Below are 13881 nucleotides of genomic sequence, written 5' to 3' on the forward strand. Positions count from 1 at the left end.
CAAAGGTAACCCCACACGTCCATCCTGCAAACCAGGATCTTCAAAACTGCCGACACACTCGCAGCCCAACAATTCACTGGCTCTTCGGCTGACGAGGTCAGTGGCTTCATGAGAGCCCGGTCAGCCCCTGAGGGCATGGACGTGCCCTTGTGTTCTGTCCTGACCACTGGCAGAATGACAAGCTCTGTCTCCCTGTTTTCTCTGCTCACAACCACTGGCACTGATGACTGGGGCAAGCAGGAAAAGGCAATGTGGCAACGTTGCGTGCTGATGATAGTCTCATTTTAACAAAGCGGCAGTTTACAAAGAGCAAGAAGAATACCACGCACAGGGGGGCTCCAAGCCATCTCTTTGGCTCCGCTCAGGTATACTTATACACACACTTCCATCTGCCTGATGTGCCATGCCTAAGCACTGAGCTGCCCTACCTGGCCAGACTATGGCCAGCAAGCGCAAGCATGGAGATCACCATGCCTGCCTGCTGCTCATCCTGGGAGTGACGTGGCCATGTCTGTCCTGTATCCACATTCACCTTCAGTGTGCCAGTCACACTGGCTGTGGGTACGGACAGCCCACCCTTCAACCTGCTCATCTACAGCTGGACACGTGCCAGGACCCAACAGGCTTTCTCCTCACCCTGACGCCTGTGGTGGGTCCTGAGATGCGACCCTCTCTGTGGTTTGTGGTGGCTGCCTGGCACAGTCTTGCCTTCCCCACCACAGCCCCCCTAAAGCACAGCTGAGCTAATTCTGGGCTCCCTGCCACCCTTGCCAGCCCACGCTGCACACGCTCTGACTCATGCCGAGGTGCCCAGGAGCAAGAAGAGAGGCTGCCGGCACCTGCTGGGCACCGGGTAGCAGCTGCGGCAACAAGCTCGGGCCCACAGGGGTCCAGTCAACTCTGAGATCGCCCAACTCCCTTCACCAAATCTCCCTGGAAGACGAGCCTAAATGGTGGGCTCCATAAGCTGCACAGGCACCAGCTTCACCCTGGAGTTCAGTGTTAAACCCGTGAGTGCTCTTCATGACCAAGACCCGCTTCAGTATGCGGTAGAACCCTCCAGTGCTGACAAAGTTCTCGAACACTGAAAGCATTACGCCAAAACCGGAGATTACAGGCACCTAACAGTCCCCACCAGCATGGCCCAAACACTGCTGTCCAAGCACCTGTGACAGGCTAATCTTCCCCCTGTCTTTAGAATCCAAGCCATCGATGCCAAGAACCTCAGACTGCCTGGGGGCGGAGACATCTCTTAATCCCCCTGTAATGAATAGGTGAGATCTAGAGGAGACCAAAGCAGAAACCGTCGCTTCTCTCCAGGAGGTGACAGAGGGAAGAGAGCCCAGCGGAATTCCCACAAGGTGGCCTGTGCACAGTCAGCCGGGTCAGCAGACCCTCAGGACAGAAAGGACACAGTGGTGAGGCCTGTGCTTCTATTTGGACAACAGGGGGACTCAAGGCTGGACCTGTGGGAAGGAGGGTATTAGAGGTGGCTAGCCATGAACATGACCAGGTTCTGAAAGGTTTGTGGAGCTGCCTCTGAGGAGGTAGGGCTGAAGGAAGGACACAGGTAAGGAGCACATGGCCAGGCCGGTAGTATCTTACCAGCTTGTCCCTCGGTCCCTAAGGATCATAACTCCACCGAAGGGCAGTCTATGTCTTTAAGAGGCCATGGAGAGCATGGCCAGAGCAGACAACCTTTACAAACAGGCCAAGTTACTTATGTACACCAAGCCTCTGTGATAATCTCAGTAAGTCACCGGGCAATGCTTACAGTGAAGGCTACTCTGAAAAAGAGTAAATAAACTATGTGACAGAGAAGCCCTGGCCTTCAACCAGTGAGCCTGTGTAACCACAGTAACGCAATAGGGTGCAAGGGGAACTGGGGCCTAGTGAGAAGCACCCTAGACTCCCGAGCTTCCTTTCCACTAAGGATGGCACAGCCTGGGCACCCCAGGGCCAGAGGACTTCCATCACCACGTGACCCACGAGCTCTGCTCGTATCAGGAGCCAGGCCACAGGGGAGAAAGGAGAGCCCCCAAGAGCCCAGGGAATATGTTGGAGAACGCCCTCATTCCTCATTGTGTGGAATGCCCCACACAAACAGCAGGCCACCTCTGTGCCTCGAGCACCAGGCTGCAGCCTAGCCTATGCAAAAAACAAACACAACACATCGGAACCACGAGCCAGCCTCTATGTCTGCATCCAAGGCTAAGCATCCCAGAGCAGGTTTCCAGGGAGATGGAGACGTCGTGCCAACGTGTAGTGGGGGAGGGGGGCCGAGGGGGGCTGTGGATAAACCTGTGTAACCGCGCACCTGAGTATCTTCACCTACAGGAAAGGGCCTCTGAGAAACCCGGACGCACACCCCTAGGCACTCCCCTAGCTCCAGAGACGTCCCCAACTCCAGCTCACGTCCTGTGCTCCACCCACCTGCGAGGCAGGCCAAAAGGGCAGCTGCCACATGGGGACCAGGTGGCCAGAGCCCCCCAGGAGCTTCCTGAATTGCACAGGCTCCACTCCCCCAGCTCTTCAGCTCATCTCAGTACGGCCCTCAGGTTACATAACCTGTGTCCTGTCACCGCCAATGGTGGCTCTCAGGTTCCATGGCTGGACAGGGGCCAGGCAGGCTTACTGTTTGCTTCCATCCGCTGTAAGGCAGGCTCTTCCGAGGGGACTTTCCTCAAACTCGAGCCTCTGGGGAGGAAAGGGAGCACCGGTCCCGCCCATCCCTTCCCAGGCAACAGTGCTGACTCCTGTAACACACACAGGCTCCTCCCTCAATGTCTCTGCCAAAAGGAGCAGAACCTGAGCTGGGAGGCAATGCAAGGCGGTGCTGCCAGCAGCCAGCCTCCCTTGGGCGGTTATCTGCTTCACACAGCATCGCTAGGACTCTAGGATACCCGGGAAGGAACAAAGAGAAAGCTCCTCTCTGGGCAAGGTCTTAGCCCTCAGAGGGCTGGTCAGCAGGAGGCCGTGCGGTTCAGGGCTAAAGGTCTATCCAGAGCAGGCACCCCAGAACACCATTAGCAACAGGTTTAGCAGTATGCATCTCTGCCAGCATGACTGGCTTGGGAAAAGGGGTGGCATGAGGCCTTCAAGATACTGCATGGAGTAGTAAGGAAAGGCCAGGTCATGCCATAGCTCAGGACGCCCGGGCTGAGACAACAGCTACAGAGGATAGGAGACCCACCCCTGGCTGCCCCTCCTCTGCAGCAGCCAAGTCCCCACACTGGGCCCTGGTGGCCACGTTTGACAGACAGCCAACAGTTTCATTTCTGAAAACTCAAGGGGTACCTTCTGGGACGCCTCCCCTCCCTCCAGAGATGGCTGAGTAGGAACATGCCACAGCCAGCTGTTCTGGTCACAGTACCAGGATGCCGGGGATTGGTCTAGGGGTTAGAGGCATCTGGAGCCCTGCAGTTGCTGCTTAGATTCCTGATAGTCAAAAAGGTGGGGAGATCTCAGGGGAATGACCAGAGAGCATGGGGATGTAGACCCTCAGCTCTGACAGGTGAAGAGCAGAGCTGCCGGTGTCAGGGACGGAGAGCAAGGAGGACTGCTTGGCACAGAAATGGTGTCCTAGAGCCTCTATTGTTGTGAAGGGACAAGAGCAACCATGGCAACTTTTAATAAGGAAAACGTTTAATTGGGGCTAGCTTACAGGTTCAGGGCTCTAGTCCATTATCACCATGGCAGCGGGCAGGCAGACATGGTGCTGGAGGAGCCCAGGGTTCTACATCTGGATCAGCAGGCAGCAGGAAGACAGACTGACACTGGGCGTGGCTTGAGCATCTGAAACCTCGAAGCCCACCCTCAGTGACACACTTCCTTCAGCGAGGCCACCCCTTCCACTGGTGCCTCCTATGGGCCTAGGGGGGCATTTTCATTCAAACTGTCACAGATGCACAGATGGGATAAGCAAGGGAGAAACTGTCAGCCATTTTAGGTGCTGGGTAAGGACCACAGTGGTGTCTGAATGTCAGCACCGACATGCGGTGACAGGCTTGGCTCTTTCAGCAGAGCTTTCTGACAGGGCCAAGCCTAAGTGTTCCCTAAAAATGACTCTCATAGCGCTGAGCCTCCACCCAATCAAGACTCTCTTTAAGACTATGCATGCATCTCAAATATTAAAGCTTGGTGAGCCAATACAATGTGACTGCATTGTGAGCCTACCATACAGGATCTCTGTCAGGCCAGGAGAATTGGCCCCCAAAGAGGGAAAGTGGAAGGGAACAAATTCCCAGGACACCAGCATTTTCCCAATTATCAAGACATTTGTTGGACTGACAAAACAGAGCTGGTTGGGGATCAGGATGTGAGCTCTCAGCTGCTCTGGTCATCATGCCTTTGCTGCGCCATCACAGACTCTTACCCTCTGAAACCGCAAGCTCCAGGCTAAATGCTCTCTTTTATAACTCGTCTTCCCCGTTATCACAGTGACTGGAAAGGCACCTGCGCAAAGCATCTCTTTCTTGAACAGAACAAGAGCATCCCTTCCCCATCCCCTGTTCAGTTAACATTCACTAACGAAAGCCGGGCACGGCGGCACATGCCTGTAGTCCCAGCACTGGGGAGGCTGAGGCAGGAGGGTCAGTGCCAGGGGAAGCCAGCCAGAGCTCCCCAGTGAGCATCACACAAGATGGGTGCACACTTTAAGAAACATCGGGGCGTGGTGGCGCCTGTAGCCCCAGCACTGGGGGAGGCAGAGGCAGGTGGACCCTGCGAGTTCAAGATCAGCCTGGTCTGTCTGTCTAGGACATTCTAGGCAGCCAGGGTCACAAAGCAAGACCCTGTTTCAAAACAAAATAACAAAAACTAAAGAAAAACATCCTGTGTGCCTCTTCCGCACGGGTGGGCGTCCCGTCCTGCAGCTCCAGCCCGCCACCTTTCCAACCTTAGATCATGGCATTCCTTTGTGTGTTTGTGTGTTTGTTTGTTTGTTTCAGAAGTGTTCCCAAGGGCTTGACTGCATTTGACACAGGAACGACTCTCTGCCCAAGACTGGGCACTCCAGTGATTTCCAAGGGATCCCCCTTATAAATAACACTGGAGTGAACATTCTCGCAGAGGACTCTCTACCTGCAAATTTAACTGTCTCCCCAGAATAAATCCCTAGAAACAGAGTCAGCAGGATAGAGGGAGGAGATCTTTGAGAGGTTTGGGGACAGACTGCCAAATTGCTTGGCAGGAGGCTTGAATCCTCCACTCCCAGAAGAGCCCTGCCATCTCCCTCCACCTGCATGGAACACCATCGTCCACAGGGACAAATAAAAAACACCAGAAAGTTGCCGTTTGGACGGCAAATCTGGTCTGATTTTACATGCACCTGTGCTGCTAAGACTGACTTCCTCACAGGTTGCCATTTCTCCTGCCGTCAACCGATTCCTGTCCTTTACCCTAGTCTTGGTTGGAAATCCCTTCAGAGTAACAGCTTAGGAGTGGTGGGAGTCTGTAATCTCAGTGCTTGGGAGGCTGAAGCAAGCGGATTATGAGTTCAAGGCCGGCCTGGGCTACACAAGACCCTGTTTCAAATGAACAGAACACCCTGGCATATTGGTTATCATATTTGCCTTATGTGTTGTGAGCATTTTTCCTGGCTCACCATCTAAGTGTTGATTTCCTCTTCCATTTTCCTTCTTTGTGCATATACTAGAGTTTACACATGCACAAAACCTTCAAACAGAACATCCGCAGCCTCGAGGCTCTGTCTCCACTTCTATGGTCTAGAAAGGTAGTTCTCATCTCCTAACTGCTTACTTACCAACATCTTCTTTGAGTACTTCACTATTTCATTCTTAAACTTAAATTTTAATCCGTGTGGACCCTGTCTCTAAGTAAGTAAGTAAGTAAAGTAAAAAACTAGGCTGTAGCCAAACTAGGTAAGGGCCTGGGATTAAATTTTAAGCATAGTTCTGATTCCATATCAACAGTATATTAATCTACAACTTCCAGGGTTTCTAACATTTTCCAAAAAAGTACTACTTTCACTCCAATGTCACAATGTTCAAATTATTATAAATATATATTTCTTTTTAAATAAATGTATATTTCAATATCTGGTCATCTCCCTAGGTTCTGGCTGGAAATTATATTAAGTGCACAGTTAAGTGGAGAAAAACAGAAATATTGGTGGTATTGATCTCCCCCTGGATGGAACATCTAGACATCCTCCCACAGACAACTGCTGCTTTGTGCTCCCGGCACAAACGTATCCTGTCCCTCAAGCCGCTGCCAGATTTCCACACGAGCCCCGTTCCCATTCCTAGAGGTCCCAGCCTTGATCTGACCATGAGGAGAAGCATTTCACTGGCTCATCTCCAGCTGGTCAGAAAGTTTCTGCTGACTGGGTCACTTCCCGGGCACTTCCCTAGTGTGGCTGCAGCCTGGGGTTTTACCTACTGAGAGACAGAGCTTTGTCCAGGCTGACTCAAAGCCCACGAACCTTCAGCCTCACACTCCTAAGCGTGAGTAACCAGGGCCCAGGCACCGACCACCAAGCCCCAGCCAGGATGCCGTTAGTTCTGCACAGATCCACCCGAGTTCCTCTACACATAACCCCGCGCTGCCACCAGCCCCCTGCCAACCGCAAATGTTCCCCGTGCTTCCTTACTTGGAAAATGCTTCCCTTTCCCAGTCTGGGTCCGGGAACCCCACCGGGTTTGCACCTTGGTCCAGCATATGAGGGTCCCCATCCAGTGCCAATTCTGAAGCTTCACCCTCCCCTGCCTGGAATCCCAGCGCTGTGCTTCGGCTGCCACAGTGTGCAGGAAACTCATGGAGCAGTAGCCAAGTGCACCAGGGGTGGAGAAAGCTCCTCCAACTCACTCCAGGACTCAAAAGGAGGAGAGTGGGGAGATGGGGGCTGAGGATGGCAGTGTCTGTCAGGCTGGCCACTCACATTTCGAGGTTCTCACCTCCCCAGGGAAGCCTGGACCTGGAAGTCAGTCTATCTGATCATGGCCCAGACTTGCCTGGACGAAGACTACCTCTCACCCCAACTGCATGACAAAATTTGCCTGCAAAGCCTATTAGACACACATAGCCCCGCCCAGACCTCCTGAGTCAGCCTGCAGGGCGAGGCCCAGGCAGTCACACAGCCTTGATAACTTGGACCTAACAAGCAGAGGGCCAGGAATGCCACCCCTCTTCCCCCAACCCTGAGGCCAGTCCTCCTGTCAGGTGTCATGTGATTCCCTCCGCAGATGGGTATGAGGGACTGACTGCCACACTGACAGCAGAGAAAGCGTAGATGGAAGTCTCACGCCCATCCTTTTCTGGCCTATCTATAACTCTAAAGGTCTGTGATTCCCAAGCATCCATTTCTCAGAGACGCCTAAGTTGGTCCTGAGCTTGCAGAAACAAGAGACATCTTCATTGACAGAATGAGCTCTGGTGTGTGTGTGTGTGTGTGTGTGTGTGTGTGTGTGTGTGTGTGTGTGTAGGAGCTTCCTGCAGCCCCTCCTGTTCCAGCCTGCACCCCACTGAGCCAAATCACCAGCTGAGCCCCACTCTACCAGGACATTCATATCTCTGTGATTCTGGGTCACAAGAACCACTGTCACACTCCTACCAACAGTGACATCATAGCTTTCTTGGGCCAATATATTTTTGTCTCTAAGATCATCTTCCACCATTAAAATAACAACACACTGAGCTTATTTCACTGTTGAGTCCTTATGAATATATTAACATTGAAGATATTAATGTTAATGAATATATTGACACTGTAGATTAAAACATTTTCTTTAACCAAAAGATCATATTTTCCTTCCGATTTGAAAAAAAAAAAAAATCAGAAACGAAAACCCTTTGCTGGGCCTCTAAAATGATGGTGGTCCTATTGTGCCTCCCTAGCCATAGGTAGGCCTTCCTGGCCATGAGCCCCACAGGATCCTGTAGACACCCCAAGTAGAAGGCCCAGCTCAAGCACGAGCTCTGCCTACATCTTAGTCACCACAATCTTCAGAGCCCTCAGTACCCTCTCCTGGAACCTTCTTGCACACAAGTGACAGATTCCCCGAGTGTACCCCAGGCTCCCCAATGGCTGTGGGCTGAAGAGAACTAACTTCTCCCAGGGGCCCTCATGCATCGGCTGAGATTTGCTTAAAGGAACTTGTATGAATCAGTTTTCTTTACTATAACGAATACTTGATACAGGGCAACTCAAAAGGAGCAAAGGTTTAAACTCACAAAGCCATGATGACTGGTCCTGGTGCTCCCTGGGACAATGTGTGTGACAGAGGAAGGGACTGGGGTCTGATAGCCCCTTCAAGGTCACACCTCACTTCCAGTGATGAAATGACCTCCCACTCAGCCATACCTCTGAAAGATTCCACACCCCCTCAGTATCCAAACTCTTGTCTGACTTTCTGGTGGCTTATGTACCTTATATTCAAATTTTCTTGACACACATTTATACTTAAGATCTTCATATGGGTTCATGTTCACTGAGAAACAGGGCTACTGAGAGATAAGACATAGGTATAAGAGGTTCAGAACTTCACACAAGGTTCAGCTGGAAAGAGGGGCTTGGGACACACCTTTGTCCTGAGTTGGCAATCCAGACAGCCTATCAGCTTCCACTGCTAATGTACCATATGGCTATGACCCTTCAGCCTCCTTGGCAGTGAGTATTTGCTCAATGCTTGGGATTGTTTTTAATGCCCAAAAGCTAAAAATAAATGAAATTTAGAATTAAACAGAACAGAGCAATGATTGCTCAATGGAATTTAGCCCCGCTGCTTCTTTTGAATTTGAGCTCTTGTCTGGTCACTTCTTTAAGACATTACTCTGTTCAGTCACACAGGTTTTATCTACGTATACAGTATACGTATATAATATTTCTATCTTAAAGAAAATTAGGGAGTGGAAAGCTATGCTTCACCTCATAGTTGGGGGTAATAGTTCCAAATGCAGAAGTGGCAGGACGACACCACCTTCTGGTGGAAACCATGGAAATTACAGGCAAAATTCCCAGGAGGAAAAAATGAACAATAGAAGGCAATAATAGAAGCAGAACCTGTCTGCTTCTCTGGAAGCCTGCAAATATCAAATTTCCAAACCGGAACCTTAGTTTCTCACAGTTGAATTTCTTATATGCAAGTATTATCTTGAAATGAAAGCAATATTATGTCATATATGCCGGCAAGTGATTTCTCAGCTGTCACTGGATATTTGAATGGATGCTGAGAGGGTTAATAAAAAACAGCATCACCTAGGCAACTCTCAATATTTAGTGTCTTTTTGTTAATGATACCTTTCCTAATGAAAATACAGTCACTGTCATTTAAAGGTTTAGGTTTGCCAAATTGTTCACTGTCACATACACAGAAACCTGGGAATTATAGCTTTGGGAGAGAGTTGTCAGCCTTTAAGAAACTGAACATGAAGGCTAGAGAGACGGCTGAGAAGATAAACAGCTTGCAAGTGTGAAGACCAGAACTTTGGTAGAGGCTGAGCCCACAGTATGGCTTTCTCTAGTCCTAGCACTCGGGACACAGGCCAACCTCAATAGCTAGGATAGTTGGAATTGGCAAGCTTGGGTTCAGGAAGAGACCTTTTCTCAGTAAATAAAGTGGAGGGTGATAGAGGAAGATATCAGTGTAGCCTTAGGCCTCCACCTGTATGTGCACAAGCACACACACACAGAGGCCAACACTATAGTATGGCATCATCCTTTGACACTTTTTAGATCATTGTTCTCCAGATGTTAAAGACTTGATCCCCAGAGAGAAGTGGTAGAGCATTTAAGAGGTGACACCCAGTGGGAGATCTTCAGGTCACCCTCAAAGGGGTTTTGGGGATTCCTGTTCCCTTTGCTTTCTAACCATGATGGAGTCAGGTCTCCCAGCCACATGCTCCTTGCCTGTCTGTGTGCCATATATGTGCCCAGATCTGGGCGGAAGGCCAGAAGTAGGTGCTAGATTCCCAGAACTGGAGTTACAGGTGGTTGGGAGTGGCCGTGTGGATGAAGGAATGAAACACAGGTTCCCAGAAGAGCAGCTGCTGCTCCAAACCCCTGAACCATCTCTACAGCCTTTACCATCTCAGTTTTTAATTAGAGGGATGATACGTCAGCTCTGTTTCTTAAGTCCCAAACCATGGAGCTGAGCACGTGCTCACCAACATTGTTCCCGCCCTTTGTTCTTCCATGTAGAAGGTAAAGAAGGACTCCACGGCGCTATCATGCGCTGCGGGTTGGGTGTCGTTCGTGTCCCCAAAGCATTGTGTGTGGGAAACTTGCTCCTCAGTACAGTGATATGGAAGTAGGAGGGACCTTTAAGGAGTGGAGTCTACTAGAAAACCATTAGGTCCTTGGAGGGGCACCTGAGGAAAGCATAAGGGATCTAGCTAGGTCCCATTAGAGTCGATGAGCAGCCAAAGGTAAACAAGCAGACCTGGCTCCCCCACCCCTCTCACTTCCTGCCTTGCATTAAATTTTTCCCTCTGCTGACAATTTCCCCCACTATTAAAGCCCCAGAATGACAGGCTAAGGAAATCTCCTTTTTTAAGAAAGTGCCTGACCTTGAACAGCTTGATACATCCTTAGAAAACCGACTCACACAAGCGCTCGCCGGAGGTTTGGCTTGGGATGAGCACCACGCCACAGGCACCAGAGCCCCAGGGATCCCCAAAACAACCCTAGAGGCCAACACTAGCCCCTTCCCAATTTTTAGGCAGAGGGCAGATGCGAGGAGACCCCCCACATCTGGAGAATGGAAGAGGTACCCTTTGTACTTGGAGCTCTACTTGCCACGTCCACACTGCAGCAGAGAGCCCTGCCTGGCACCCCTCCCAAGGCCAGCCTGCCACCCACTGTATTCTGAGTGCCAGCTGTCCAGGGACCCTAACAGCAGTGTCCCCTATCACCCGAACAGTGACGTCCCCTCGCTGACATGGTCACCCTAACAGCGATGTCCCATCAGTGATATCCGTCACCCCATCTGTTATTTGCACACACACAATACAGCCTCTACTTCTCTCCAGAGCTCCAAGCATTACAGCTCCCACAGTGTGAGGAAGATGGTGAGGACCAGGCTTCCCCAAAGAGCCCCCAGCTACAGTGTGGACTGGTCAGCCTTCACCAATGAGCTTCCTGGTCCTGCTCTCCTGGTAAGAGAGGGGCCAGGGGTCAGAAGCAGGGAGTCTTTGCCACCACTACGGTCTGAGGCTTTGGTAGGATGGACTGCACAGAAGAGCTCCGATAGGAACTGGAGCATAAGAGCCCTTCCCGAAGTCCAGCTGCAGCCAGCAAGCACACCTAGCAAGCCACTGCTTACATCAAAGACAACACTGAGGCATTCACAAGGACATTGCTTAGCTGTGCATTTCCAAGTCCAGAACTCAAGACAAAACAAGAAGATGGGGCCTGGAGAGATGGCTCAGTGGTTAAGAGCGCTTGCTGGTCTTCCAGAGTAGCCGAGTTTGGTTCCTCATACTTACGTCACAGTTATGTCAGTTGGTGCAACCTGCTGGAAATGGAAGCTTCGAGGGGATCTGACGCCCTTTTCTGGCAGGTATCTGCACTCACATGGCACTCACTCTTACACTCACATAAAGTTCAAAATAAAACTAAACTAAGAAAAAAAAAAAGAATGAAGACAGACCCTGTTCTTCATGACAGCGTGGACAAGTCCCTGAAGTCCCTAGCTATGCTGTGCTTCAGTTTGCTTCTCTGCAGAACAGCAACAAACAAGGCCAAAGAGAAAACCACCCTGATGCCCTGTGAGCCAGCTAAACTGTCTCAGTGGTGGTAAAATGAACACCCACAGGGCACGTGGCCAGCGAGAGGGCAGAGGGGTCACACTGGCAGACAGGCAGTGTGCCACCCCTGGCTCAGGGTCCCCAGCCAAGATACTCTCCTTCCCTGAGCCTCTAAACTCACAGAGCGACTGTAAAAGAACTAAATGAGATGGTCAAGGTGAAGTTGTTTGAAATAAGGAGAAGCCATATTCCAATTATTAATGACTTGAGAGCACAAGGCATGAGGGTTTCTATCAGGCATCCTGAATGTCCAGTGTTTATTCCCTCCCTTTCTCCCTCTTTCCCTCTCTCCCTCTCCACTGCTCCATCCCTCCCCAAATGCACACACACACCCCCTAAGGGGCTCATTCTGCATAAGAATTGAGAGAAAAACAGCTGCTGGTGGTAAAATAATTCTCATAGCTTACTTCATGCAACACATCAGTCCATACCCCCAAATTAAAGGAAAATGACTGTTATACAGAAATCAAATCCTGCTTTAAATTTGTGAAGAGAAGGTGCCATAGAAACCTGAGGTGAGAGCTTGGGTGTGGGAGAGCGAAAGAATGAGGAGAGAAGAAAGGGAGAAAAGAGGGGGGAGAGGCAGGTAGGAATTGAGGAAAGGAAGGAGGGAGGAACAGAGGAACAGAAATCATTTGCTGAACGTCAAATCACCACTAGTTTGCCTTTTGTCCAAAACTACAGGTTTCCTGGGCAGACCTAGTGAAAGCACAGCCTGCTGGGCCCACCGAGGGCGTGTCCACAGAACAGGGGCCTCCTCCTGCCAGCCCCTTTCCACCAACTACAGGGAGCAGCAGCTCATTTAAACAGTCTCTCCATGAGGAATAACATTTGTTGTTGGGGGCTGAAGGGCCCCATCATCAGGTCCGAGGCAGGTCACCTCCACCCACAGTCTCTCTCCGTCACTCCCCGGCCCCTGACAGTGCGCTGAGCTGCTGAAAGCATGGTCTCTCATGAACCCCTTCTCAGCATGCTGTTCCTTATCAACGGAAAATACAAGCCCCCACTTAAGGGGCTTCCTGAGAACCACAAAAACGCCCGGATTCACAGCAAGTGCATATAAAAGCCCCTATGAACAGGGGAAAGAGAAATAAGCTAACTGCTGATCAATTATGACTCATGAAAAAAAGTCAGCTATTTACATAGCACCGAATTAAGTGCTGCTCCCTGCCCACGCCTGGCCATGGAGGGCTCCTCAGCATCCACCCAGCGCTGAGAAAGTGTGAGAACACTCACCTCGCAGCTTAGGTGCCCTCTCCTTGAAGGCAGGGTTCCTGGGACCTGATTTCCCAAGTCGTGGCTTGCAAGCACCCCGCACCCCAAGGCTGAAGGAGTTATCTGCATGACTCCCCTTGCTTGGAAGCATGGGTGTGACTTCTCTAGGAGAACGGAGCTGGGTAGGGCTCCTGCCAGGAGGTACCTGTCGGAAGCTTCCCGTCTCCCCACAGATGCTGGCAGAGGCCACGTCTCCTCGGACTCAGACCAGCAGACGGGCCCTGCATGGAACCAGTGTAAATGGCTAAAGCCATGTGGCCTAAAGCCACCAAAACTTCCTGGAGGCTGATATTCCACCTGGAAGTCTAGCCGAGGGCCAGGCTTCCACCAATCTGTCAGCCCCGCATTTCCTGCCTTCAGTCCTCTTCTGCTTAGACTAATTAAGACCGAATCCCAAATAACACAGATGCTGTCAACCAAGACGTACGAAATCTCAGTACCCACTCATCTCCTGGGGAAGAGTCCCGGTGTGGAAAGAAATGAACCCAGGCAGGACACAGCAGAGGAAGAGTCTTGTGAAAGCACAGGGAATCCACATCAGGGTTAAGCACTCAGGAGTAACCAGACAGTTGTGAAGAAGCAAAACACAAACACAAGCACGGGCACGGACGTCCACAGCTGTGCTCACTAAAGGGTGAAGGGTTGGAAATGGCCTAACTACACTAAGCTGTCCAAGATGAGGCTCCGATGATGAAGTTAAGACCCAAGATGAATCTGTGGGTTGGAACTTCTCCCAGCCACGGGGCTGGTTCAGAGAAGTGTCTAATAGTCCGGCAATGTGGGAGAGAACCTACACACACACACACACACACACACACACACACACACACACACACACAC

At 51.0% G+C, this 13881-nt stretch overlaps 1 protein-coding gene across 3 annotated transcripts in view; it reads right to left on the reverse strand.

The window, feature by feature from the left end:
* Nucleotides 1-13881, reverse strand: part of Cracdl (CRACD like) — a 106552-nt gene that overhangs the window by 84116 nt on the left and 8555 nt on the right. Inside the window, exon 1 of one of the 3 annotated variants that reach the window (XM_055607146.1) lies at nt 2636-2712. The exons of 1 other annotated variant lie outside the window; for it this stretch is intronic. The gene's annotated coding sequence lies outside the window, so the exon portion shown is untranslated. Of the gene's footprint in view, nt 1-2433; nt 2608-2635; nt 2713-13881 lie in introns of those variants that run through there. One more of the 3 variants, XM_055607154.1, reaches the window with a different exon arrangement.

The sequence above is a fragment of the Psammomys obesus genome, unplaced genomic scaffold (genome assembly GCF_907164565.1).
Source record: "Psammomys obesus unplaced genomic scaffold, mPsaObe1.curated_primary_1811, whole genome shotgun sequence".
NCBI classification, from domain to species: domain Eukaryota; kingdom Metazoa; phylum Chordata; class Mammalia; order Rodentia; family Muridae; genus Psammomys; species Psammomys obesus.